General features: G+C 43.4%; 2 protein-coding genes across 7 annotated transcripts in view; one reads left to right on the top strand and one right to left on the bottom strand.

Moving 5' to 3' along the window:
- Nucleotides 1–25842, top strand: part of jarid2b (jumonji and AT-rich interaction domain containing 2b) — a 267034-nt gene that overhangs the window by 1319 nt on the left and 239873 nt on the right. The gene's annotated exons all lie outside the window — the stretch shown is intronic.
- The window catches only part of LOC138620366 (nuclear transport factor 2-like), a 396989-nt gene that overhangs the window by 139417 nt on the left and 231730 nt on the right, over nucleotides 1–25842 (bottom strand). The gene's annotated exons all lie outside the window — the stretch shown is intronic.

Below are 25842 nucleotides of genomic sequence, written 5' to 3'. Positions count from 1 at the left end.
TTCCTTCCTCTGGGGCTGGCAAACCGACATGTTTCGCGGACTGTTGTGGCTCTTTAATTTTCTCCATAAAGAGTGAGGGAGCGCAGGAGGGAAAGGGGGTCATGCGATTCAACATATTCATTCAATTTCCACCACTCGAAACGGCGTGGGCACACTTCTGGGCTTGTTGTCTTTTGCTTTTAATCCCCCACTATACCGGCTATGTTAAATCCGCCAGGGTCCGAGTAATTTTTTTTTTTTTGCAGGGCTCCGTGTGACCTCTGTGAGGGGAACAGATATTGCAGCAACCCGCTGAGGGATCACTCCATTTTTTGTTGTTGTTGTGTGTGCCAGTACGAGGGGGGCTTAGCTCGCCAGGTCTCGTCCTCAGCCTCCGAATTCCCATTAAACAGCACAGTACTTGGTCGCCGTGTTTGATCCTCGTGTTTCTGCATAAGAGGCTGTGTTCAGTCGCATTGCAGAGGCTCATGTATGAAGCGACCATTTTCTTTCCGCAAGTGGTGAATTTATGGGGAAAGGGGCTGTAAAATCAGAATAGTTCAACCTTCCTTGGCTTTAATTGGTTTTTTTTGTGTTTGTTTGTTTGTTTTTAAATTATTATTGTTATTTAGGCTTTGAATAAACGTCCCAAACAAAGACTTTTAAAGTGTGAACGGCTGAACGTGTCGCTCGACTTCGTTACCTTGTATCGTTTCTCTCTCCACTGCGCGCTGGCCGCCCGGGGGGGGCCTTTAAAGTTTGTTGCACTTCTTCGATGTACAGATTGTTGCTGTGAGTTATCGTCACGCGCCTAAATGGACACATTGTTACGTTTAATTGCACGAGGCAGCTCATGTCTGCTAATGCTCTGAAGCTGAACTCAGCAGAGCTACTACCCCCCCCCCTCCACACACACACACACACACACACACACACACACACACACACACACACACACACACACACACCATGTGGAGTGTGTAGAAAAAAAAAAAAAAAGAAAGAAGCGAGTTTCTTCTGGGAGGCAGTTTTCTGCCAGAGCACACCAAAAAAAAACAAAAAAAACCCAATTAATCACAGTAATTTCGGGTTGAGCAAAAGTGTTGCAAAAGGCCAAACTGAGCAACAGGTTTTGTGATCAAATGAGGGAACAATCAGACGAAGTACAACCGGGTTTGTTTTCATGAGTTCCTCTTAAATCAGCTTCTGGCTTATAGTTTTTCCTCAACATCTGTAGATGATACATGTGAGCAATAAAAGGGATACACTGAGTATTCATGTTAAAAACAGCTTGAGTTGCATTTTCTCAAGAACCTTTTTTCAATTTGAGTCCTTGTGGTTTCTTCTGTATAGGTGTCCTGGCAAAAGTGTGACAAACAATCACTCCGAAAGATCATATGATTGAGCAGTTTCTGTGGTCCATAGTGGTATAGTTTAATATTTGAAGAAGAATCCCCTTTTATGAAAAGAATGCCATATGTACACATCTCCATGACTTTTCATGTGCAGCATTAGCGTTTTCTTACTCCTCAGCAAAACATCAAGAGTCAGTAACGCACTAAAATGTATTGGCAGAAACATTTATTTATTGGAAAGCAACACAAATTGGAGTCTTCTCAAAGAACACAGATGTTTAAAATGGCAGAGAAAGTAACTTTAACACGGTACATGGCGGTTCAGTGTTTTGTAACATTTGCACTGGTATGTATTGTGTAGAAGTAATCGACAACAAATAGTCAAATTTGCCACAGCAGTGACTTTTTACACTAAACCGCAACTGTGACCTCTCTGACCATGACCAAGTACTTTCAGTTAGATTAGTGTTAACTAACCGTACGTCTCTGCTGTGGGTTGAGTATTGCAAAAAATAGCAAGTTTAATCAAATTGTGTGAGTTTCCCCCTTAACTGAGGAAACAGGATGTGCCACAGAAATAATGACTAACTGAAACAAAAGTCCCCATTTTAAAATTGAGCCGGTGTACGATGGCCAGCAGCGTCACCTTTTCTAAAACTGGATGGGCTTCTTTTTTTTTTTTTCTTTCTTTCTTCTTTTTTTTTGTGTATTCATAACACGGCTGTATAATTAGAACAGGAGATAAAGCATCAAAGCTGGGGGAAATGGGGTGGCTGTGTGTCCGACTGCAGGATGCCTGTTTCTGTCCTGTGTGTGTGTGTGTGTGTGTGTGTGTGTGTGTGTGTGTGTGTGTGTGTGTGTGTGTGTGTGTGTGTGTGTACGCGCACGCACGCACGCACGCATGTGTGTCACATCTGTCATGTGTTTTCGGCAGCTGCAGTTGATGCATAATGTCTGGCCCAGACCAAAATAGGCTCACAAACGTGCAGTTTTACAACAACCTGGAGGAGTCCAGATCCTCGAGCCCCCCCTCCAGGCTTTGAGCCAGGACTCTTGGCCCTTAGTGACCCCCTCTCCCTCTTTCCACCACCCCCAACTCCCCCTCCTAATTAGCGTAAGACAATTATACATGCTTGACTTAACCATTTCCCCTGAAACATGAGTGTGAGTTGTTACCCCTCCACCCCCACCTTCTGCACCCAACAAACACCCACTATCTGCAAATGGTATTAAAATTAATCGGTCATAAAATGATTTAAAATAGAGAGATGATTCCTTAATAAAAAACAAGCAAGGCTTGCAAGAATCAATTTCCTCATATGATTATAAATATCAATGTGAATAGAACCAAAAAGGAATGTCAAATGTTAATGTTTGTGTCCAAAGATGTTTTGTCACTCATGCCAGTTTGAGTGTCACTGCAGGAGCAAGCGCGCTCATGTTTTTTCTGCTTCCATTTCAGTGATGAAAATGTCTTTCTGTACGTTTTTGTTGTTGTTGATGCCTTTTAAGCCAGTGGTTGAGGGGTGAGGGCTATGTAATGACTGAGGTATCAAGCGTTAATGTGGGGCAGTGTTGTCCTGTCTAACGAAACATGACACACACACTGTGTGTGTGTTCGTGAATGCATGTAAGAGAGAGTAGCAGGAGAGCACAGCAGAGTGCAGCCAGGGCCATTTTGTGCAGAGTCGGCTCTTCCTGTAGGCCCCAGCTGGGGCTAGGCCTCTGATTCAAAGGTTGTGTGTGTGTGTGTGTGTGTGTGTGTGTGTGTGTGTGTGTGTGTGTGTGTGTGTGTGTGTGTGTGTGTGTGTGTGTGTGTGTGTGTGTGTGTGTGTATGTGTGTGCATGTTTGTGTGCACGCATGGTGTGTGTGGGACAAGCACAGCTGCTGCAGGGGCCTTTACAAATGTAAAGAGGCTGTCAGTGTTTGTTTCATCAGGCGCACAACTGATGAGGGCCAAGTTGAAAATCCATTGCACTGTGAGTGTGTGCGTTGAGCGTGCACAAAAAGAGGAAACAAAAATAGAGAGCGGGGGCAGAATGGGGAGTGCAAAGGCCCAGACTCTCCCCCTTCTCTCCTCCTTTTCCTCTCTTTATCTCCCCCTCTCCCTGTCTCTCTGTCTCACTCGCTCTATCGTTCTTAGGCTGTCCAAATGAAATGTGGGCCTCATGTAGGACCATGAAGAGAGGGTCACAGGGTTGTTTTTTCACCGTGCCTGAGCCTCAATGCGCTTCATTTAACCTTATGTTTCAATGCAAATTCTTCTTTCATAAGCTCCCTTCTCCTCACGTGTGCAACATGGCAGGGTTCACTTTGCAACCCCTCTGTCACTATGGATACCGGGCCAAACCAAAGTGTACTGTGGCAAAAACAACGTTTTATTGCCTGTTTATTTTACTACACTCACTATGGTTACGTTCCACGTGGCACTACGCTAAAAGATAGAAGTGCTCCCCGTATACGTTTGCTTTTGCTTCATTCTGTCTGTTTTTCGACGAATGTACTCCAATGCGGAGTGTAAAGTGATGAGTGTTTCAAGTTTGAAAGCAGCAGGAGGATGCAGGAGTAGGATGAACAAAAGGCAAGAGAGGATAATACTTTTTTTAATTTTAAGTTTCATTACTCTGCTTTATTGATTTTTTTTTGTTCTTCACCGGTGGGGAAAATAAAAGCAGGGTTGCTTTGATCATACTGCCAAACTATATCAGCATGGCACAAAACGAACTGCCAAGAACATAAAAGTCCCTGTGAATTTGACCTGCAATCTACATGTAATGGAGAATAACTGAATGAAACCATGAGTTTGGGCATCACTCACTCTGTGCAGAGAAAACGCAAAGCGTGAAAATAGGGGAAACGCACAAGACGTAACCATGTTTAATATGCCCTATCTCTCCTTGTGTCTCAGTTTGACAGCTATGTGACCATCACCAGGCTTTAGTTCATGCTTCCCCCCCCTGTATATTGAAGCAGAGAAAAAGGAGCCTTCCCACGCTGCAGGCCCGGCCTCACATCCCTTTGGCCTCATCTTTTCCTCTTGCAGGGCCCGCCGACTCGACAAGCACTGCCAGAAAAAATTCTACGAGTGAAGCTGGCCAGCCCAGCCTCTTTTAATTCAGTCTTATTTATGTATTTATTAAGTTAGTGCTGAAATGAGAAGTCAGTGTGTTTTTGCTTCTTTTTTTTTTTTTTTCTCAGATAAAGTCTGCTATGCCAACAGAGAGTTTACTGCATCATTACAGGGGCTCTGCGAGCTGCCGGCTTCAATTTGGAGCGGCGAGGGCTGTTCAGCGGCCAAATGCATCACATCTCAGCTCTTTTCTCTCATAAATACAGACTCCCTATTTACCCTTTACTCTCTCTGCCTCCCTCTTCTCTGCTTATGTTTTCTACAGCATTATGTCTCACACACACACACACACACACACACACACACACACACACACACACACACACACACACACACACACACACACACACACACACACGGAGCGCAAACTCCTGTTATGCAATATAACCTTTTCTCTTATCAGCTGTTGGCATAGAGTGCAATCTCCGTCTTGTTGCTGGCACCAGTACACTCTCGCGCACGTACGGGCAAAGGTCTATAGGTGTACACCTGCAGTCAGTAGGTGAGATAAACTGGTTTTAAGGCCAACCTTGCGAGGTGTCTTATGGACACCAGTAGCTATTTACAAGAGTAATGACATAAAACTGGGTGTGACCGTCTTTGTTATTCGCTCCATGTATTTCCGTCGTCAGCAATGTGCGTGTAAGCCTGTGTAGTTGTGTTCTACAGTATATGCTTCACTAGTTGGACGCCATGCAGTTGTGGAGAGCCAAAGCAGACAAGGGTGTGTGTGTGTGTCACGTACACCACTTGCGTTCTCTCCGTGTGTGTCTTCGTTCCAGTGATTTATATCCTCCTGCCCCTGTAGGTTTGGAAGGAGATGGGGGAGTGAGACAGCTGGTCAGACCCTGAGAGGCTGTGTGTGTGTGTGTGTGTGTGTGTGTGTGTGTGTGTGTGTGTGTGTGTGTGTGTGTGTGTGTGTGTGTGTGTGTGTGTGTGTGTGTGTGTGTGTGTGTGTGTGTGCGTGCGTGTGTGTGTGTTCGTGCGTGTGTGTGTGTGAATGAGTGACTGGTTGCCACAGCTTATCCGTTCAGGATCCCTATGAAGCTGAATCAACACTTTAGCTTTGTCTTTGGTTTGGCCTTGCAGCCTTTAAAGAGGCCCATCAAGGACATTCAGAAACTGAAGAATGAATAGAAAACAATTGATCCAGTTTTTCCAGTTAGTGTAATTTTCTCTAAGCATTGTCACCTATGTTCTTTTTTTTTTTTTTTTTTTTTTTTTTTTAAAGCGACACCAAATATTCTTCCGATGCTTTTGTTTCTAGTTCAGAATTCATCTTATCCCTGGGCTTTGATTTAAGCTCTGTAAAGCTGAGAGAGCAGTTTGTTTTCCAGACGTTTTTTGAATCGCCGAGCTATTGTAGCTTAGACTGGTATAAGCTTTTAATGACCATTATGTACATCTCTCTGACAACCCTTTGACCGATATCTGCTCACCTTCTCCCCACTCTTCATCTCGACTACATCAGTTTAATAAACACTACTCACATTTTCATCCTGTGGTCAATCCCATCTGATCCCCTATTGTGACTGCGTTCGTCTTTAAACATCCAGTGAATTAAGCCCCGAGGGATGAAGCAACAGAGCAGAGGCTCAGTCCGTATCGATCCTCCATAACTCCCTCCTCTTCCTGCCTAGAATATCACAGTTTCTCTGTCAAACATAATGCCAGGCAGCGTAAGACTGTACGCAACATTACAAAATGTCTCGAGTGTGGTGCTAAGATGAAGAAATCCTGAAGCTTTCCATACGATATGTGCTGACATATAAAGGTAGCTGCGTGTACAGCATTGTCAGATTTCAGTCTGGGAATCCTATTCAGTTTTACAATTCAGTGTACATTCATAACTGTTCTTGTTACGTGTTACGATCTAACAAGCTCTCGACCAGCAGTGCAGCAAACTATGAATCATTCTTTTTATGATAGAGCAGTTCAGTTCATCTCTTTCAGCCACTGGCCACTCTATTCAGGCCCTTTTTGGCATCAGTGCTGCCTTGGATGATGAATCGTGCTTTAATCTGTCATCAGTTTTTTTTCTCCAGTGATATGTTTAAAAAAAAAAAAAAAAAATATTTGACAACCATTATCCCTTCATTTTTTTCTACAGTTGCCATTTGTGGCTCTCCAACATGTGTGGCTAGTTATGGAACGGTAACCGTCCTTCTGTTAAAGAGCTCTTGAACGCAACCCTTTTCACCAAGCATTTGGCCCCTACAGAGGGAGACCTTCATTCAGGATGGCAGATTCCACCCCCCCCCCCCGCCCCCGTCCCTCCTCCACCTCCACCCTTTAAACAGAGCAGTAATGAGCCAATGGAGCAAAGCGGTTCGGTGACCACTGTCCAGTCTTTTACTTTTTTAATCGCAGAATGATTTATAAAAATAAGTGTATGCTGCGGAGTGGGGTAAAGAGGTTTTATACAAAGCTTATTGATTCAAGGCAAAATAGCGGCTGTGAATCTTGGCTGATTTAGAGAAAAATGACTGGTTACAGAAAAAGTGTTCACTGCATCTGGCCCTTACTCGCAAAAATAATGCCAGACAGTATTTAGAGGGCTGGGACGAGAGCGTGTTTTCATGCTGAAACATGGTTGGGGGGAAGGGCCTCTGTTGCTGCTGCTGAGTTGTTGGATGTGCTGGTTCCCTTGTCAGCTCGCATGTGAGAAAACGGGTAGAATGAGCAGGCAGCGGTGGGCAGTCAGGGACTGGAAGAGGCAGAATAAACGGTGTGCTTGCTTTGCAGGTGAATTTATACACTTCTCTTTTCATCCATCCTACACCCCCACCCTCCTAACGCCACGAGAACCCCCTCCCCCCACCAACTCCATCTTGTCTTGTAATAGAATACTGAGTGGAATTTTTTACTCTGTTCCACTCCGAGTCTCTCACCTCCTCCCGCTCAACTCATTTAGTCTATTACTCAGCACAGCTACCAAGAGAGGAAAAAGGCGCTTTCTGTGGGATACCACTGGAGAGAGGAGTGAGGAAGAGGGGGTATTTTCTCCTTTCCTAGCTGTGAAATTGTCTCGTTGCTGCAGAGACGGAGCCAATGCACGGTCATCAAGATCCGTTCCTTCATTTTTGCACCTCAGTTTTGATTTCACAGCGTTAATGTGTTTGCTCCTGATATTCATTTGTTTGAAAGACCGGACTGCTTATCGACACGATTATGTTGTTCATAGTTTGCAGCAGTCTTCCGTCCGCTTTGTTTTGATTCGGTCTGCCAAAGGAAACTTTGGAAGCTTCTGCACTTTGATACAACACATCTGTGTGATTGAACCCCCTCCAGCACCACCTAACACACTGACATGCACACACACGTATAGCCTGGCCCTCTGGTGTTGTCATTGTTGCGCTTAATAAACCTCGTCCTTTCTGTTATGCCTTTTGAACTTTTTGATTCAAAGACTTTGCAGTGTTAGCAAGCATTTGATATTGATTGTAAATTGTTTGTCTTCGCTATGATAGTCTGCTTAAAGGTTTCTTCATTTTAATCTTGTTATGTGAAGCACTTTGAGGGTGTCCTCGGGGTTGTTCTTATTTTATTCCTACAAATGGAAAGCGTTATGAAAAAGGTATGAATTTATAAGTCGGGGAAGGGATATTGATTTTTCTTTCCTTTTGTTTTGCCTATTGATTTTTTTTTTCTTAAGCAATAGGTGCTTTTTAAGTTTTTTCCACAGAGAGAAGCAGAGTGTGAGTCAAAGGTATTGTTCCCCCTGTTTTAACCTCTGCTCAATAGATGAGGGCTTTTACAATTCTCTTGGCTGCGTGATTTCCTCCAGGCCTCACAGCAGGGAGCTATAGTTCATGGTACACTGAGGGAAGGGCGCCAGAGTCTGGGCTGAATGTCTGGCTGGCCTCCCCTGGCCCCGGATCAAACATCACAAGGCCCTGGGGGGGGGGGCAGCCCTGGAATTCACAACCTGTGATCGTCAAAGAGAAGAAATCCAAGATGATAGAAATAATCAAATTAGGCACCATCTCAAGTGGAATAGCGATAGCAGTAAAGAAGAGGTTCGTCTCCTGATCTCAGCTGTAATAACGGTCTACAAAATGCAGCTTCTGGGAAAAAAAAGTACACGCAAACCTAAAAGGCTGGTGTGAGCTTTTTCTGTTTTTAGATTGAATTGTTTTGAGAATGTAGAGAGGAAATGAGCTAACCAGTGTTTGATTTCAAGCCTGACTGTCATAGATGCACTTTCACACATTTGAAATGAGTAATGTAGTAACAAACTCTGGATAAACATAATTTGTAAGCCAACTAGCCGGACGTTACCATGGTGATGAAAGTATACCCCCCCCCTTTCCTGCTGCTTTACTCTCTCCCCTATGTCTCTGTACTGTATGTGTGTGTGTGTGTGTGTGTGGGATGTACATGCGTGATTACCGGGACTTATACTTCCCACCCCCAGGTTTCTATAGAAACTGACATGCTGACAAGGTTTCTGAGCAAGTCAGACATCTTTTCCTTTTTGTTTCAGAAACTATAGCACACGAGGGCATGGAAGGAGATTAAAAGTGAAGTTAGATTGTAGTTGGAGCATCTGGTTCTCGGCTGCATTCGGGGGAAGTTACTAGATCTATCTTTTAATCATGTGAGTTGGAGAAGTCAAGTGTGTAGCAGTGAAACTGAGAAAATGTAGCTGAGAAGGGAAATTTGATCTACAAATGTTGGTATGCAGAATGTGTTTTTTCTTAAAATATTTGTGAAAATAAGAAGGCAGTCAAATTAAGACTAAAAGACTGAAACGTAAAGCTGATTAGACAATTGAACATGTTCAGCTTTTGATGATACTACTCTTAATTTAGTCGCCTGTTTCTCTTGAATCACCCAGATGTTGTTATGTATTTGGTAAACTTGGCCCATTTCCTGACAGTAAATCATTTATTTTACCATTATTGACAGTCATTTTCATGATGAACAAACACCCGCTTTACTGTCACAGAAATCAAGAGTGGAATTTTCATATTACTCATATCACTCAGTCATCTATGACAGTTGTTTTTAATTCTAGTTTTGTTCCCCGTGTGGGGAAGTGATGCACACATTTATTATATAGTAAATTAATTTACAACAAATCAGTGAAATGCATTAACACATATGGATTTGAACCGAGCAGTACATGTGCTTATGCCAAAGCAGCGGGTTTCATTATAATAACTGATCCAAGAGATGCGTGTTGAGGTTGTTATTTTTGTAATGTTAAAGCTGTATTTAACTTAGCAGCTTTATGTGGCAGATTTTAGTCAAAACATGTTGTGCATGTTCGCTGGCACCCAAAAATTTAAAACGAATTGACAGCAAAGGATCAGTTAACTGTATATCACTAAAAACATATTGTGAATGCTGCGTGCAATGAGTTTTGTCAGTGGAGATTGCACTGGGACTGGTCTCTTCCTATTATTTTTCTGATTTTATATTTTAGTGCTTTGAGAAGTGAACAAAATATTGCTTTCATCTCCATCATATTGGGGTTAAGGCAAAAATATGAGGCGGATAGCTCAAAATCTTGGCCTGTGCATTGTGTGCAAAAACCCACAATTTATTGTATAGATGAACAGTGTATGTTGTTATTGTAGATGGTAAACTACTGTCGCTACCCTTCAGATTAGTCCACTGTTCATATAGGTTGGAAAATTTTGGTCATTAATGAAATGGGAAGTGTTTCAGGAAAAAGGGGCACCAGTAACATCAAGCATTGCCTACAAACAATGTAAGCTGCATGTGTGACTGAGCAGGAGTTTTACTAAGGTGTATTGTAATGTATTGCACAATCAACCACTGATAACAGAATTTTCCTCAACTTTGATGCAGTGTCTGAGTGTGAGAAACTCGATATCTGACTGTTTGGTTTGGTATACTGACAACAACATCAATGGCTGAATCAGACACGTATCCAGTAATGAAGTTATATAATTCATTGATTACTAAAAGCCAGCCAAGTGACTCAAAATCAAGCCAACAACTGCTGAGTGTTCAGGGCGCTATCAAAGTATCTCTCTTATTATTGACGTAACCACAGGCTCAAGCAGTTTGCGCTGGGATAAGGTTGACATTTTCTGAGCTACGTCTGTCTTCTTTTGTGTTTGGCTTTTTAATTAATTTATTCCACTTCCCATTCAAGTTCCCTTTGAGGTCAACTACCAGTGATAGAGTCTGCTAATAGCATGTGGATGCCTTGCTCTTTTGTAGGTTGCTAGCTCTGCTGACGCCATCTAATCGCCCTGCATGCATCACCTTCATCCTTCGTTCCCACCGTACCAACGCCATTATTCATCTCTTTCTTACATTCTCTTGCTTTCCACTCAGCCTCCCAACGCTGTCTGTTCCTTCTCTTTTACACACATTTCCATGCATCTTAAATCTTAACCTTTTTATTTTTATTTGTGTACACCCTGTTTTCTTGCCATCCCTCCTTCTGTCCCCTACAGTCTGTCAGTCACCCCCCCCCCCACACACACACACACACACACACCGCACACACCTTTCTCTGGGCCCCTTAGGCCTCGAAGAATTTGCCTTTGTGTGCGATAGTGTAGTGAGTGGAGCAAGGGGAGGGGGTGAGGTACAAGGGTTTTATCCCAAACTGCGAGGTGAAAATCATTTCTTAATTGCCTCTTGCCTTTTTTTTTTTTTTTTGGTGCCAGCCGTTGTGGCAACGAATAGAGTCCTGAGCCTGCACTCCAAGTCCCACAGCAGAGGAACTCCCTTGCCTAAGCCCTGGCTTTGTTTCATAACGTTCTCTGGCTACAGTGTAATCTGCAGTCATACAGCAACACACACACACACACACACACACACACACACACACACACACACACACACACACACACACACACACACACACACACACACACACACACACACAGAGGCTTTAAAAGGGGCTTAAGATGTTGGACACAGAAGAATACTAAGAAAATAGGCTTTGGATGTAGCACTATGGGGTCTAGGTGAGTTGTAAATGAGCAGTGGTGTTGCATTGTAAACTGTCTGTGCTTCAGTGTGAATCTTGGACGTTGTTTTGGAAACAGGTGTCTTTGTAAGGTCAATTTCACTATTGTCTTACATTTGTGACAAATTCCCTCATTCAGTATTTTATATCGTATACTCATGGGAATTTTAAATATGGGAATGTACACATTTTTTAGCAACATAAAATTAAGCATTCCAAAATTACGCGTGTGCTGCATGACACCTGCTTGTCTCTTACTGCAGCCTTAACTCCAATATCTGGAGGCCTATTTTGCAGGATATAAATTACTTTATCACTCACAGCTTCACTAAGTGATTTATTTTTTCCTGTGTGACCAAGTGTAATCTTTTTATCCAAGGTTGGTCTGTTAAACTTGTGACATGGTAGTGTAAGGCTAGATTAAACTCTCCCCGGCCAAATGTCTGCTGGAAATTGAACATTTCTTATTCTGCTTCAGGTGATATATCTTCTTCTGTCTGATTGCAAATTTGTCTTCTACCATTTTCATATTGGAAGTTAGAATTTGATGTGAGACTGCTGAATGTGCCCTGTGCATGTTTGACTACTCCACAGCAACTTATAATGACTCTGTTCATTGTGGTTCAGAGTCGGATGTACAAGAGTATGCAAAACTTTTGAAGTTATTTAAGTCTCATCTCTTATCAGGGTAAATTCTGGTGTTTAATTTCGGTCAGGAGGAAGGTTGTGAAGCCAGTTTGGAGGATGCACATTGGCCCAATCAGACTGACCTTGGCGTTAGGTTGAACCTGTGTGGCTGATCATCTGAATGGGGTTAGTTGTGTGACCGTGGTCAGGCCCTCTTCCTGCTTTTCCTGTTAACCGTCAGTGGAGGGCTGCGGTGGATTGCATTAACCATCACCCTAACTGGTAATCTTATCTCACTGACAATCTGCATTAGTCTCAACCTGCTGCCAGTTAACCCTTTTCAGGCCACTGCACAGACACGTACGCCACTTGGTGTTTTTCTTTTCTTTTTTCTCTCGTCCCAAGTGGTGCAGTGCTGCACATTGAGAGGAGGTGTTGTCATTTTGGGTTTAAACTTTGGTGTGTTGAAAAGATCCAAACAGAGTTTGACTGACAGGTCACATTCTGCACAAGATCAGTCTGCCATAGCTGTTTGGACGTAGTGAGAGCTTATTTCTGTCTTGCCTCCTCATTCTGTCAACTCATAAAGAGAATGTAGGAATTTCGGGGCAGCATTGTTGCTCGTCGCTTCATTCTCCAGCACAATTAGAGACAAACAGTTAAACATGCATGCAGGCCCTGATGATCTCCATAAAATCTGCCTCCCACTCTCCCTCCCTCTGTCTGTCTTGCTCCCACTCCCCCTTTAATTTTCCTCAGCCGCAATATCCTACCTAGACCCTGATTGTTGTTTTCTGAGAGCTGGAGCGGTGTTGTTGTAACATAATCATTTAGTCTCCCTCCTGTGGTTCTGGCAAGCTGCACACTGAAATCTATCCACTGCTCATTTTTATAGGGAGCGAATTTGTTGTAGCTACTGTGACTGCTGCTGGCTCGCCTTTGCACCGTATTTACTGGAGTAGATGGATATCTCCCCTGCAAAACATTTGAGAGATGACACATGTTATACACACATTTAATATACCCCAGAGGTCATGCTTGTGAATTTGATTAGCGTGGGCTGAAATATGATGGTGGTGATATCGAGTGGCTTGGCCTATATTGAATTTTTAATCTCAGTGTCGACTTAGGTTTACATGATGTACCTTTCATCCTGATCGGTGTTGTTGGAACGGCAGCAAAAGAGTTGTTTGTTACCACGTAGCATTGAATCAGTAGAGTTAAACGTGGCAAGTCAAGAGCTTCTTTTTTAAGGTTAACACTGCACCATCTTTGTTGTATCATTACTGGAAAATACAAGAGGTCGTTGAGGTGACAGGAGGGTTTTTTACTGAGGTCAGACTCATTGACCCTGGATGACTGTCTACAGGATTCAGCATAGCCATTTAACCTTGTGACATATTGTCTGGAATGGCGCTAGTGGCCGAATTGGTATCATGGGAAATAAAGCCGCTCGTGTACTCAACATGCCTGCCATCCTCTCGTTTTTTTGGTTTTTTTTTTTTTGTACACAAACCCTGTCAGTTTTTGCTTGATTCTGGCTTTTGTCAGATTATATATATATATATATAACTGTGAACACTCGATGCATGTCAGGAGAATTTAAGTATGACATTGGACTTACCTGCCAGGGCTCCTTCATCACAAACCATACAAATAAACAGCCTCAAACTCTTTTATTCACTTGTCTTTTTATTGCATCTGTAGCATGCGCTAAATCCCATTGAATACTTTCTTCACGAGTGTCAGGCAGGGGCACCTAGAAGGGAAAAGCCCTGATTGATTCATGGGGCCCAGAGCTGCACAGGGGCCCTGTAACATGACAGGGATTAGATATTTATTGTTTCACGTCCGCGGTGAGCTGTTGACACGAGGCCCAGAATTCCTCGCTGTGCATGCGGTTGCGCGATCATAATTTAAATCTATTTTTCCTCCAACCCCTGCTGCTGTAAAGCGAAGTAGATTTTGGATTTTTTTTTTTTTGCCAGTAATTTTAGTAGGAGCCGCATTTAGCTCTATTCCATTTTCATACATCTATCTGTGCTAAGAAATGCGTGGATGTGTCTACACTGCAGAGGTCTCCGAGCTAGTGCAGTTTATCATTCTCAGCTCTTGTTAGTGAAAAGCCTGCCATAAAAATGATCTTTTTTTTTCTACTGCACTGCAAAATCTGAAAATCATTGTGTGGGGAAATTGAATAAATCCAACCCTTGTAAGTGTGTCTAGTGCCTGACAGCAAGTTTGCATATGATTTCCATAAACGAGGGTGTTGACGTATGAATAACTTGTCAAACAGATTGATTTACGAAGGCGGCTGTCACTCACTGGCAGGCTTTATTGTGATCGTGCCCAACCTGACCCATCACAAGATGACTAAATGGCTAATTGAATGACTGACTGACTGATAACCAATTTAAGGTTATCGAGTTATAGATTTATTTTTCCTTTTATCTCACAGTAGCTCAGCTCTTTTCAGGACTGGACTGTTTATTTGTACTCTCATGAGAGGAAAAAAAAAGTTGCTGTCACACAAGACTTCACTTTCCTTGTGGGAGAAATGGTCTACACGGCAAGGAAATGAATGGATATCCATTCACAGGCTGCGGTGCCTTTTCCCTTCTATGTCTCTTTGTCCCTTTTCTGTTCCCTCTTGCTCTCCTTTAGTAACTCTCTGCCTGGTAGGTGTTATCAATGCTGCTATTGTCAGGGCTCAAAGAGCGGGGGGGCTCATGAGACCTCCTAACAATGGGCACATGCCTCCTCCTCTGTGAGCTTCCTGTGTCTTGGATGTGTGTGTGTGTGTGTGTGTGTGTGTGTGTGTGTGTGTGTGTGTGTGTGTGTGTGTGTGTGTGTGTGTGTGTGTGTGTGTGTGTGTGTGTGTGTGTGTGTGTGTGTGTGTGTGAGTGTGTAATGGTTGCAGTTCTGCGATAAGGCCTTTTGTGGCTCTGGGAAGCACCTCTCTCCTTCCTCTCTTGTATTCACCTGTTTTAGCTGCAGGTGTTAGAACAGTTAAGATCAACCAGCTATGAATCCATGACCGTGGCAAAGTGCACACTCATTAAAAAAAATACACCACAGCTGCATGGTCATTATACATGTCTGTAATTTAGCCAGAGATTTCATATATATCAAGTTCTGTTTTAGCTGCAGGTGTTAGAACAGTTAAGATCAGGAAACTACCTGAAACTCCTTGTTCAACCAGCTTCTAATTAAAATGGTCCACACAAATGTGAATTAATTTTAGCACAAGGGAGCCTGCATGTGGCTGTACTTCTGAAGTTGTAATTACAAACTACTTTCAAACTTGTGTCCATACAGGATCTGCTAACAAAATGGAAGTTTTTCTCTCTTTGACGAGAAGTGTGCCAGTGATGTCTATCTGGACTGATTAGCAGTAGACTTGGTGTCAAACTACGTGTTGAAAACTATTTACAGCAGTTGAGTTTTCAGGTGTTGGTAATAACCTGCAAACAAACAAGTGAGACCAACAGAGGTTAAGACATTGCTTTGTGTTATAATATAATATCTAATAGAGAAAGAGAGGCATCGACAGCTCTAAAGCTTTCTCTTCTCAATTTTGGACAAATATTTTCAATTTCTAAATGGAATTACTTAAAATAAGGCCGTAAAGAAGCCATGCAAAGGTCTTCTTTGGTCAAAAACAGTCTGAATGGAGTTATTGTGCGCTGTACACAGCTGCAGTTAAAAAGGATCTCTGACTGTCATAAGAGGATCATAGGACAGAATTAAAAATGTGATCCTTCAAAATGCCAAAAATGATCGCGGTCGTACTGGAGAGCTTTAAGTTTAAAAGGCGCCTGTGTAATAATACTCACACACACACACACACACACACACACACACACACACACACACACACACACACACACACACACACACACACACACACACACACACACACACACACACACACACACACACACACTTACTGCTTCTCATTTTTTACTCTCGTTCTATTCTTCTCACGTACACAAACAGACAAGATGGCTGCTCGAGGCTGTAGCCGGTTGTTAACACCTCCAGTCTACATGAGGGGCACCTTTTTTTTTCTTTCTTCCTTTCCTCATTGCAAGAAAAAGAGGGGAGGACTGTGAGGTTAGGAGTCCCTCTTGATCCTAAACATTCCCATCATGAGAACAGCAGTCTTTGTTGCCGGCTTTTTTTTGCTGAGTTTATGTTGTGTGCCCAGTGTTTGCCTTTGAGTGACAGTAAAGAAGTAGGTCAGCGAAGAGACCCTGTTCAACCCGAGCTGAGCTGCTCGTGCGTGTACAAGTGCATCCATGTCTGCGTGCACATATTCACTTGTGTGTGGGCATGTAGGGCACAGTGTGCGTAATTTGTTTCCTTCCGCTAGGAACCAGCCCGACCTCCCCCGGCTTCAACAGATTCAGGCGACTGTGTGTGTGTGTGTGTGTGTGTGTGTGTGTGTGTGTGTGTGTGTGTGTGTGTGTGTGTGTGTGTGTGTGTGTGTGTGTGTGTGTGTGTGTGTGTGTGTGTGTGTGTGTGTGTGTGTGTGTGTGTGTGTGTGTGTGTGTGTGTGTGTGTGTGTGACGGCTGAAGCCCCGGCAGAGCTCTGTTCAGTGTCACTGCGAGCAACAGAGTCAGCAGTCATATGCAGACTGACAGCCAAGGGATTGAAGGGAGGGGAAAACTGGACAGGGAAAGCACTTTTTGAGACGGAGCAAGTGTGTGTAAGAGAAATGCAGAGAAAGACGGAGGCTCGCACGGGAGGCGAGAAGCGGAGAGGAAGAGGAAAAACGAAATATTACGGAGTGAAACTGGATGAGGGAATTCTCTCTGTCTTCTCATACTCACTCATTTCACAGCACACTGCTGTTGTTAGGGGATGGCTGAGCTGCTCCACCCCCCCATTCCCACCACGGGCCAATCCACTATCATATTCCTCTCCATCCTGCCATCTGATTGGTGGGCTGTCTGAGCCAGAGGAATAAAATGGGATTGATGGGTAATCTGGGACTGGAGTTGGGGGAAGAAGGGCAGGGGCTCAGGGGCAGGGGCTCAGAGCCCGGGTGAGGTAGAACTAACTTGTTCACTGGGACAGTGGTTCAGGGCAAGCATGTGGCTGTGGTAGCGCAATCACACTGATTCAATTAATTGCAGTTTAAATTCTACATCTCATTTGAATTTTTGTTTTTAACTCTTAAGGAACACAGAACACTCACAGTGTTGCTTTAAATGCTTTAAAGATCTTATGAAAGTAATACTTAGCTTTGAGTGGGATAATAATCACTCTGTGCACACTTAATGTAACATGTAACTCCATGGCACTTGAAGTAGTTACACTGAGCACTGCATAATAGCTCCCGTTTTCAGCCGTGGCCTCATAGTCCTTGAAAATGTCTCCCCAGGGTTGCTAAGGTCGAAGGTCGACTGCCTCTTCTCACACATGCTTCCCTTTTTATAATACTGGAAGATTAAAAAAAAAAAAAAAAAAAAAGTAGTAACTTTAGAGGGAAATATCATCGTATTGCAAAACACGGGACTTGTGTGCTACTGCAAGAGAAATAACTGACTAATGTGAGGGCCTTGGCAGGGAGGAAAAGCCACGGCTGCACTGTCTTCTCCCCTGGGTATTGTCATGGCTCTGAATGGCTAATGGGAAGTGAAACCAGAGCTGGAGATTGCTCCGTAATGGCTTCTGAGCTTTGTCCTTGGCTATGTTGTACACGATACAAGAGCTGCATTTTGTTTAGCTATGTTTATACTTTATTGTTGAAATGGCCTAGAGGCTGTCTTTTAAGAACAGTAAATGGACATGTTAACAACATGCTGTTCAGCGTTCGCATTTGTGAGTATGGAGTACACTTTCAGGTGATATGAATGGTCTTCCGTTTTCTCTCTGAAGTGTGAGACTGTGTCTACCTGTGACTACAAGCCACCATAAGGCCTCTTTCTCCACAAGATGTCGTAAATGTCTAAATGAATATAGATGAGTGGAGAGATCAGCACGTGCTCAAATCAATGGCCTGCCAAATACAATAAAAACTGCTGCTTGCCACCAGTCACGTCAATAAAACATTGATTGGGAAACGCAGGCATTTTGCTGAGTGAATTCAGGTCACTAAAACTTCAAATATACTCTATTCTATGTTAAGTGTTTCCTAACTTTCATTGATTAATGTTACACTGACAACTAGTTGTCTGTATCTAACTATTACTAAGTCACCATGAAAATTTCAGCTCAGGTTGTCAAAAATCTGGTGAACAACTCAAAGGTCAGCGGATGGAAAGAGTTTAGAAGATGAAAACAAACTCACAAATTCCGTTCCTTGTAACTGTTCTTCTAAATATGATGTTTTCCTTTACTGTCACTTCGGTTCATATGAATGTCTCATCATATCGGTATTGTGCACAATTAGCAGAAATCCCCGTGTTTTAGGTGACTGGGAACAGAGAAGTCATGCATCAGTCTTTCTCTTCTTTTTTTTTTCTTTCTGATATGACGCAGCCGCCACAAACCACAAACTTTCACACCCTGCAGAGGAGAAAGTGTGTGATATGTTTTAAGCACAAGCCCCATAAGATCCAGTACCCCACTTTTAGCCAAAACCTGAAGGAATTAAAGAGGGCGAGTCAATGGTCCAGCAACTCTGAATAAGCCCAGAGGATAAACAGGCCCCAAGTTAATTATTCAAACCAGCAGGAGAGATGCCTGGCACGCAAACATGCACAGGGTTTCCCCAGGGATAGTGCAGGGGCCTCCTTCTCGGCCTCCTGTGGTTTGGACATACAAACTTCTTTGAATGGTTGTGTTAGGAAAAAATAGTTTTCTTAAACATCAAGGAAAATATTATGAATGTCCTTGGACCAAACCTGTGTTTGCTCCTGTTTTTTTTTTTTTTTTTTTTTTTTTTTTTTTTCCAAATTAAACCATGTGGCAAATGTTTATAAAGAGAAAAGCTTCTGTATCTTTCGAGGTGTTTGCATGAAACATTACTCTGATAATATTCTAATCTTAGTCATCTTTACACTTTCCTCTCCACCTCTTCAGCTGTGCTGACAGGAAGGTTACCTGATTTCAAGTGAGTTTCGTTATGACCCAGCTGGCGAGAAAAGCCTCCATCACCAATAAACATCAAGAGCTTTAGACAGGGGAAAATCTTACTACGTCACCACTGGTTTTCCAAAAAATAGTCATATCCACGATCTCTTACGTTTGGTCCATTCATATCTCCAGCACTACACCTTATTGCCAGGAAACTGATCCCCCATAAAATGTTATTTTCTTTCTTTTTTTCGCCTAAGATTAGTTTTTGATTTTTACTGTACATTGCTGTACATGGCCACACCTTTTCAAGCAATAGTTCGAAACAGAACCTGACATTTGACCCAGTGTGGTGCTACTGTCTTTGATCCCACTTATCCATGGATAACAAAAGGGAAATGGCACCATGCTGCGTCTATATAGCAAGCCGCATCATTACATCTTGTACATGGTAATTTCAGAGCGCTTGTGTTTGTGTGTGCGAGCGTGACAGTGTGCGTAGGTGTGTGCGAACAGGGGAGAAGCGTTTGTTTGAAACGACGGGGCACATTTGCTCTCACTGCACAGGCCTTCCATCGGCTGGCGGAGCGATTCACTTTGCCGGGAAAGCGGCGGGTGTGACCTAGGTGGTAAGTGGAGGTGTGGAAACAAGAGGGAGTGCAGTCAGTACAAACGTAAATGCCCCGTAAATGCCCCGACACTACTCCTCCATTGTGATGAGCAAAGCTGAGATGACGCAAAGCCACACACTCGCACATACTCCTCCATTGTGATGAGCTGTGCTGATATAATGCGAAGCTCAGAGTCACAGCAGAGAAACTGACTGTGTGCGTGTCGGCACTGATGTGATAAAATGCACAGTCAAAACTCACCATCCAGCTGCTCCAACTAAGAGTATGACATCTTGGTTTTACTACTTTGATGGGCTTGAGAGTCCCACAAGTTAGTCTGTAGCTGTTAACCAAAGAGGTTCCATAATACTGTACATACTTTGTTCTAAACTGGTTTTAAGTGTATTCACAGGGGGAAAAAAAGTGACAAAATTAAGTATCCTCACAAGCTGGTCATACAAAACGTTTTTTAGTGCATTTTTAATGAACACAGTTGTCCCAGAATGCAATGCACAAGGGAAATGAAGAAACAGTGCCAAAAAACCTGATGGTGGACATTAGAATAATACCTTTAGAAACATAAACATTTAAAATGTGTCTGAAGAAGGTGAAACATCATGTCGCTTTTTCTTTAATTGGTAGCTTCATTCTAAAGTCAGTTTGGTTGATGTTTGTTGGTGCATACATAAAGAGTGTGTACTTTATTGTGTTAGTTTATACTGTAGTACGTTCAGACCCCAGTCAGTGTATCTTTTAGCCGAGCACCACGTGTGAGTGGCTGGTTGGCTTACAAAGGCTTCAGTGTACCGACCTCTCTTCCCACTGAGTCCTCACTGTACAGAGTGCTCACACAGAGAATTCCTGGATCTCTTCTGACAGGATACCATCCTCCCCCACACTCCGAAGCTTTAATGGGAAAGGGAACCCGGATAGTGAGGGATTTCAAACTGGGGGAAAACCTTGACAATCGTCAAAATTCCTGAGTCTCCCATTTAGTGGTTTTATGGCAAAATTAAAAAAAAAAAAAAAAAAAAAAATCAGGCCTCCTGAGAGTTCTGCAGAGACGCAACAGGATTGACTGTGTGGGAAAACAATCTTGGGAAATGGAAGATAGGAAAAAAAAAAAAAAAAGGCCCCTTTTCATATTGTGCATGCGGTTTTGCATGGCTATCAGTAACACACTGTTGAGGCTACCCTGAGTCACATCACATCATCACACAGACCCACAATTTACAAGGGGATGGAAGAGGGCAAGAAAAAAAAAAAACTCAGAACTTTGAGTTGTGTGTGGAGTGATTTCTGCCTGGTGGTTGAGCTGTTGACTGACATTGCTTGGCAGAGAGAGAGAGAGAGAGAGAGAGGGGGGATGCAGTGAGTGAAAGAGGGAGGGAAGGCAGAATAAGTTGTGGGCAAAATGAGACAGAGGGGAGGAGGATGAGAAAGAGAGGGAGCAGGTGTAGAGAGAGAGAGAGAGAGAATGTGGATAAGAGACCAGGGGAGGGAAGAAGAGGGAGATCAATGACTGCTCCCAAAATAACTGATGTTAGGGGCGGCAGCTCTTTGGCTTGTCTTCCGCTGTGTGCAGACACTGGCAGTTAACCTGTCTCCAGTGCACAGGAACACCTCTCTGTGCTAGCTCTCTCTCTCTCTCTCTCTCTCTCTCTCTCTCTCTCTCTCTCTCTCTCTCTCTCTCTCTCTCACACACACACACACACTCCTTTGGCCTTTCCTGTACTAATTCTGCCCTCTTTTCCCAGTTGGTCTGCTTAGAGACTGTGTTAGCTGCAGACTCCCAGACTGCCCCTGTGGTCAATAAATCCCCAGAGCCTCCTGGGAGTTGTGGTTTTAGAGGGCCAGAGTTACAGTGTCCCCCTCATCCTCCCTCCCCCCTTTCCAACACAATCCCTCTTACCCCCAATTTGGGAGTGTGTGTAGACTTCACACCCAGCATCACAACATTACACCAAGTGCAGTGTTAAAATACTGATGCCAATGTGTGAAAGAACATTCGTTAATTTCTTTTCCATTCTTTGCCGTATTATGAAATTATTCTCTCCTGGCTTTCTACCTCTCTACTGTCTCTACTGTCAGCTTCAGGAATCCCAGGACTGTCGGTGCAGACCTCTGTGTAAACACACACCTAATGCCACTTCAATGTCGCCACAACACATTTCTCTCCTATTGATTTAGGTTTCTTTCCACTCCCCCTGTCAATGTGGAATGAAAGGGACACGATAGATTAAGATTGATGATTTTTTTTCACCAGCAAATAGTGAACATTTTCTTCAGTGCCACCCCATGATTGATTGCTTTCAGTGACCCTTTGTCTCCGGCGAAAAAAACAAACAAAAAAAACCAAACAAAAAAAACCGAGCGTGTACACACTGTGCATATGGGTGTTAAGCTTTTAGGGCAGGATAAATGCATTGCAAATCATTTTTGAACTTGTTCCTCCTGCTCGGCAGAGATAAGGACACACACTGAAACGCACACATTTGATTGTCTTTATGTGCTCTTGGCTCCTTTTGAGGGTGAAATCTATGAACAACAATCTGAAGTCGAGGCCAATGCAAAGTGACATTTAAGTGGTAGATCTATTTAAGTCGTCTTCTGAAGCCCAAAACGTGCTCTATCCCGCTGAAATGTGCTCCTCAGCTCTTGGATCTTGGCGACTGTCCAACTTTTGTGTGTGTGGGTGTGTTTGTGATAGATGGAAAAAAGAGAAAAATTCTCTTGATAAAGAAAAACAGATATGAAGGCTGAGAGGCATAAGTTTCCTCCTCTGATGAGGAAGACAACAATCATGAGGAAAAGGGGTCACTGCTGGGTTAAATCAAGGATTCATGTCTTTCTTAATGTTGGGGCAGGGCAGGATGCATATGGAGTAAAAATACTCCCTGTGATTGCTTTTAAGATTTCTCTGGTTACTGTCACACAGTGGAGAAATCTTAAGTGGCAAAAAATGTAATAGATAGATTTTAGACTTTATTGATTATCATATTGTGAATACTTTAGTTTTTGCCTCATCCTAATGTTGAAGCAGTGAGTGCCGCTTTGAAAAGCTGGCAGCTACACACATGACCAATGGAATTTCTTTTGGTACAGAAACCTGTCAACACTTGACAACAACATGCCCACACAGTCACCGTTAGCACAACTTTTTCACTCTGCTCGCTTGAAGCCTTTCTCTTCTGATTTTTGTTGGTGATTCCAGCATATGTTGCCTTCCTGCTGAACACAAATGTTTCCTCATGAGAAACCTCATCTGGGTTTCATTAAATTATGACGCTGACATGAAAGAGTGAGTCAGGGGATTCTGACCTGGATTTACTTCCACTAACCCGCCATCTCTTTCCTCCTTCCCCCTCCCCTCCGCCTTGCATCACAGTCAGTTGTTTACTCTGATTTCCGTTTCTATTTTTTTATAACCATAGTGGGTCATTGCACCATGACACAGACACAGATCTGAGTCACTAGAAGACATCAGTCTTTGTTGTGGTTGTTGTTGGGGCATCAGTTTCCCGAGACAAACACAAAGTAAAGGCTCAGAGGTGTTTCCCAGACACTGGGCAGGGGTGGTTGATGATGGGACCTGGCATCAGCTTCTTTGGAGATGAACATGAAACCCTGTCTTTGGCTAAACCAGGTTTTTGTTATTATTAGCTCTGCGGTTTGACATTGTGGTTTGACCGATCCTCTTGAGTATGCAATTTTCCAGCTTAAGACAGATAGTAATTATGGACAGACAGAAAAGCCTGTCATTGGGTGCACACACCAGATCAGTCGAAACAAGAACGAACAACACTGTAAGGACAAAAGACAGCCCAGGATTTTTTTTTATATTAACCAAATTGTTACAGCATGGTCTGTGGTGAACATCACAATCTTATTTGTGGTTCGGTCTCTTGTAGCAAGTCTGATTCACCGCAGCACTTTTGTTTTGTCAGACTTAAAGACGGAGATGCCACTGACTCTTAATCGGTCTTGGAAAAATTGCAAATGGGCTTCACAACAAGCTGTTTTTTAGACCATGATGCAAGAAGCCAGCGAAAGAAGGGGTTGAGAGGCAAGACTTGAGTCAGACCACCTCACAGACTGTGGTCTGAACTGACATATTAAACTAATCATTTGTAGACCTTTAGCCAGACAGCTCACTTCGCCTACTGACACAAAGATGACCTCACTCTCTGCTTTTCCTCTTGCCGGGCTGCCGGTTCTCCTGGCCATATCAAAGCACACACTCAGGCTACTCACTAGTGACGACGCTGCATACTTCTCTCTGGCTGGGCTTCCGTTTTTCATGAAGAGCCCATTTGGCTGGAGTCATTTTGGAGACCTAATAAAGTGGCCTATAAATCGAGGGGGGGTTTAATGTGGTTCGGACGCCATATTGCTCACCCGACTGTGCTCCTCTGGTTATTTAGGTCTCTCTTTGAGCTCGCTTTGATCCTGCCGAGTAAACCGCACATGGTTGATGAGTAAGCAGAGGTTCTGTTGAGGAAGTTTTCTGTGTTTGTACGTATAAGACCCACACCCGTGTGAGCATGTGTATCTAGTGGGGTTTGACGTGGGATGATGTTTTCTAATAATAGTCTTTGGTAAATCTATTTCAGCCGACCAAACAACAAAGGGTAAAGGGAGATTTGCAGATGAATGCATATGCCCTTCTGAGCTAGACCATTATAACAAGAAGAAAAAAAAAAGATCTAGACACTGATTCTGTATTGGAGAGCAAATGGAGACGGATGGCCAGAGTGTCTTGTCCGTGTTTTTAAAGGAGGACACTGAGGGCAGTGCAAGAACGCAGTTTACACTACGATGCGGGGAGCTGATGCTCTTATATGGATTTATAGCAGGAGCTCTGAGTGCAGTGAGGGAGGATTATGTCAAAAGCTTTTTGTTGGCTATGGAATGTAAAATGTTTGGACTCACAAGGGAGCATGGGGTGTCTCTCTAAAATGGAAGTAAATCAGGTGGTTATTGGAGATAGTTTGAGAAAAGATTGTTCAGTTTATTGCGTGAAACAGGGGTTTGACGTTGCTGCAGAAAAGGCAACCGGGACAATGAAACTAACAAGTTTGACTTGTATAGAACGGCAAGGTTTTCATGCAGCTGCTCCGTAAACTTTACAACTGTGACACAGTCTGTAACACATGAGGTGAAGCTGCTTATTGTTTTTCCAAAAGATCGTCCGGGTGAAAAGGCTTCATTTGTGTTTCTACATCATAATATTTTTTTCACGTGGATGAAGATATGATCAGACGTCCCAGCTGTACTGCTCTGAGGTTTACAAGTGCAAACAGTAATAGTTGATCAGAAGACGGAAAGATAAACCGGTTTCACAGATTTCTGCTTGACCTTCTGCTCTTGTCCTCTGTGTGTTTCTGTGCACGTTTCAGTGAGTGTAACTGTCTGACAAACTATGTACTTGCCGAGCTCCGTTGTGATGAAGCCACATTTGCTGGCTGCACATCAAGATCACTTCTCCCTCACTCAGGCCTGATTCCTCTTGGCCTTCCTCTCTGTGTGATTGCTCGTCATCTTGTCAGCCTGACTCACACAGGTCTCCAGCACAGATGCCTTGGCCCACTTTGTGTGTGTGTGTGTGTGTGTGTGTGTGTGTGTGTGTGTGTGTGTGTGTGTGTGTGTGTGTGTGTGTGTGTGTGTGTGTGTGTGTGTGTGTGTGTGTGTGTGTGTGTGTGTGTGCGCGCGCGCGCGCGCGCGCGCGTGCACCTCCTGCTAGCCCTCAGCAGGACTGCCAGTCAGCTTGTGACTACACTCCCACACATCTCTGTCTCTTCTGCTTTCTCACCATTCCTGTCCTTCGCTTCCTTTTTCTGCCTGTCTTTAATATCTATATAATTAATATCTATAATTACAGCTTTCTCCATCTCGTCTTAATTTGTATGATTTCACGTTGCACCATGACTTATGTTGTCTGTGCTGAAATGGAAGGATGGGAATTTGGGATTTGTACGAGGGCCTGACGTGAATGTGAGAATCCTTCCCACATCCTTCTCAGGCCACGCCTTATGATGTAATGTCTGCCAGAGCAACGACAAGCCGGCTAATGCTGTGAGACTCCGTGTCTGTATCGCAAAGTTATTTTCCCCTCACTGTAACTGCAGCTGGTATTTTGGGGAACTTGGCATGG

The sequence above is a fragment of the Brachyistius frenatus genome, unplaced genomic scaffold, assembly GCF_029030835.1.
Source record: "Brachyistius frenatus isolate BFR_SWC_R1_liver_20210118 unplaced genomic scaffold, ASM2903083v1 Contig_2, whole genome shotgun sequence".
Classification (NCBI taxonomy): Eukaryota; Metazoa; Chordata; class Actinopteri; family Embiotocidae; genus Brachyistius; species Brachyistius frenatus.
This window is presented reverse-complemented; position numbering and strand designations above follow the sequence as displayed.